The following is a 3,768-nucleotide window of genomic DNA, read 5'->3' as shown; positions in this document are numbered from 1 at the left end:
AGACCGGTGTCATTTTTGAATCGCTTGCCATTTCCAAACCGTAACTCCGATTCCGGCGTTCTTTGTATCGTTTTCAAGCGATTTCGTCTCATCTTTCCAGTAGCACACTTGGTTTTCCATGTTGAGGCCAGGTTCATGCATTTCCTGTCATATCTTGCATTTTGCATCCCGCATCGCGTCCCGCATAGCATATCATCTTTGCATCGTGTTGTTTGAGTTTGCACGTGGTTGATTGTATCCTTGTTGCTTGTTTGTCTTGTTTGGGTAGAGTCGGGAGACGAGTTCGCTAACGAGGAGCCCGTTGAGTTTGCTCTTGAGGATCCAGTCAACTCTGACAACTATGCAGGCAAGATGATCATACCCTCGAAATCACTACTATCTTTGCTATGCTAGTTTGCTCGCTCTTTTGCTATGCCATTGCCACGATGCCTACCACTTGCTTGAAAGCCTCCCAAATTGCCATGTCAAACCTCTAACCCACCATTGTCCTAGCAAACCGTTGATTGGCTATGTTACTGCTTTGCTCAGCCCCTCTTATAGCGTTGCTAGTTGCAGGTGAAGATTGGAGGCCGTTCCTTGTTGGAACATCTATTTACTTGTTGGGATATCATTATATTGCCATGTTATCTTAATGCACCTATATACTTGGTAAAGGGTGGAAGGCTCGGCCTCTCGCCTAGTGTTTTGTTCCACTCTTGCCGCCCTAGTTTCCGTCATATCGGTGTTATGTTCCCGGATTTTTGCGTTCCTTACGCGGTTGGGTTATAATGGGAACCCCTTGATAGTTCGCCTTGATTAAAGCTTTTCCAGCAATGCCCAACCTTGGTCTTACCATTTTCCACCTAGCCTCTTTTTCCCTCGGGTTTCCGGAGCCCGCGGGTCATCTTATTTTAACCCCCCGGGCCAGTGCTCCTCTGAGTGTTGGTCCAAACTAGAGTCCTGTGCAGCGCCCCCTCGGGGAAACTCGAGGTTTGGTTTTAGTTGTATGGAGCGCTCATCTGAGTGTGCCCTGAGAAAGAGATATGTGCAGCTCCTATCGGGATTTGTCGGCACATTTGGGCGGTGTTGCTGGTCTTGTTTTAACCTGTCGAAGTGTCTTGAGTTACCGAGATACCGAGTCTGATCGGAACGTCTTGGGAGGAGGTCTATTCCTTCGTTGACCGTGAGAGCTTGTCATGGGCTAAGTTGGGACTCCCCTGCAGGGATTGAACTTTCGAAAGCCGTGCCCGCGGTTATGGGCAGATGGGAATTTGTTAATGTCCGATTGTAGATAACTTGAACCTTAACTTAATTAAAATGAATCAACTGAGTGTGTTACCGTGATGGCCTCTTCTCGGCGGAGTCCGGGAAGTGGACACGGTGTTGGAGTAATGTTTGCGCAGGTTGTTCTCTAGTTTCTCGCTCGTGCTTTGCCTCCTCTTCTCGCTCTCCTTTGCGAATAAGTTAGCCACCATACTTGCTAGTCGCTTGCCGTAGCTCCACTCATATTTTACCTTGCCATTCCCATAAGCTTAAATAGTCTTGATCGCGAGGGTGCGAGATTGCTGAGTCCCTGTGGCTCACAGATTACTATTACACCAGATGCAGGGCCTGATGATTCCGCTCCAGGAGACGCATATGAGCTCAAGTGGGAGTTCGACGAAGACTCTCAACGATACTACGTTTCCTTTCCCGATGATCAATAGTGGTGCCCAGTTGGGGGTGATTGGGACCGTTTCGCATGTTGGGTTCTCTTTTATTTTGGCGCCGTAGTCGGGCCTTGAGTGTATGGATGATGTAATGTTATTTATGTACTTGATTGACGTGGCGAGTGTAAGCCAACTATGTTATCTCCCCTTTTATTATTACATTACATGGGATGTTTGTGAAGATTGCCTAACTTGCGACATATGCCTTCAATGCGATTATGTCTCTAAGTCGTGCCTCGACACGTGGGAGCTATAGTCGCATCGAGGGTGTTATATAAAGGCCGAAGACTTAAAGGGCTCCTCGGATACCCGACGTGTGAGATCTTCAGATTTAGCTTGGCAATACTCAAGATAGAAGATGGGAAGATTTGTTGAACCAGTTTTCAAGACCGACGACCAAAGACAAAGAATAGTTCGGAAGAACCGAGGAGAGTCCCGAACTTGAAGACCGGTTTAGGGGGCTACTGACGGTGTCCTGGACTAGGGGGTACTCACCACATCATCTCCCGCTCAGTTGGATTGGGCCGAGGACCCTCATGGCCGTTTACTCATGGGCCAGTTCGGACAACCGAAGACATATACGAGGAAGATTCCATCAGACTTGGTGATCAAGACAAGGACTCCTCTCCAACGATGTATTCGACTAGGACTCTTGTTATCCTAGGCCTCTGGTATGTTATATAAGCCGAGGCCAGGCTAGTCAATAGATGATTATGATATTGTTCATCATATCCTTAGGTTTTAGACCACAACATATGATCTCGAGGTAGATCAACTCTGTACTTGATACTGCATCAATATAAACAAGAGCAGGATGTAGAGTTTTACCTTCATCAAGAGGGCCCGAACCTGGGTAAACATCGTGTCCCCTGTCTCCTATTACCCATCAATCCATGATACACAGCTTGGCACCCCCTAACCGAGATCTGCTGGTTTTGACACCGACAGAGGGGGCGGCGCCCCCTTTCCCTTTCCCTTTCCCTCTCCCTCTCCCTCTCCCTCTCCTTCCTTTCCCCCCTCCGGTAAGAAAGGAAAAGAGGGGTGCTACCTCTTGAGCACTGCATTGGTTTTCCCTTGAAGAGGAAAGGGTGATGCAGTAAAGTAGCGTAAGTATTTCCCTTAGTTTTTGAGAACCAAGGTATCAATCCAGTAGAAGACTACACGCAAGTCCCTCGTACTTACACAAACAAATAAGAACCTCGCAACCAATGCGATAAAGGGGTTGTCAATCCCTTCACGGCCACTTACGAGAGTGAGATCTGATAGAGATGATAAGATAATATTTTTGGTATTTTTATGATAAAGATTAAAAGTAAAGATTGCAAAATAAACGGTGCCAGAAATAACTTGTTTACGAGAGTTAATATAATGGAGAATAGACCCGGGGGCCATAGGTTTCACTAGTGGCTTCTCTTAAGATAGCATGAGTATTACGGTGGGTGAACAAATTACTGTCAAGCAATTGATAGAAAATTGGATAATTATGAGAATATCTAGGCATGATCATGTATATAGGCATCACGTCCGTGACAAGTAGACCTACTCCTGCCTGCATCTACTACTATTACTCCACACATCGACCGCTATCCAGCATGCATCTAGAGTATTAAGTTCTAAGGACAGAGTAACGCATTAGGTAAGATGACATGATGTAGATGGATAAACTCAAGTAATATGATATAAACCCCATATTTTTATCCTCGATGGCAACGATACAATACGTGTCATTTCCCTTTCTGTCACTGGGATCGAGCACCGCAAGATTGAACCCAAAGCTAAGCACTTCTCCCATTGCAAGAAAGATCAATCTAGTAGGCCAAACCAAACTGATAATTCAAAGAGACTTGCAAAGATAACCAATCATACATAAAAGAATTTAGAGAACATTCAAATATTGTTCATAGATAAACTTGATCATAAACCCATAATTCATCGGATCTCGACAAACACACCGCAAAAAGAGTTACATCGAATAGATCTCCAATAAGATCGAGGAGAACTTTGTATTGAGATCCAAAGAGAGAGAAGAAGCAATATAGCTAATAACTATGGACTCGAAGGTCTGAGGTAAACTGATCAC

The sequence above is a fragment of the Triticum aestivum genome, chromosome 3A (genome assembly GCF_018294505.1).
Source record: "Triticum aestivum cultivar Chinese Spring chromosome 3A, IWGSC CS RefSeq v2.1, whole genome shotgun sequence".
In the NCBI taxonomy this organism is placed as follows: Eukaryota; Viridiplantae; Streptophyta; class Magnoliopsida; order Poales; family Poaceae; genus Triticum; species Triticum aestivum.
The sequence above is the reverse complement of the archived record's forward strand: the minus strand, read 5'-3'. Positions refer to the sequence as shown.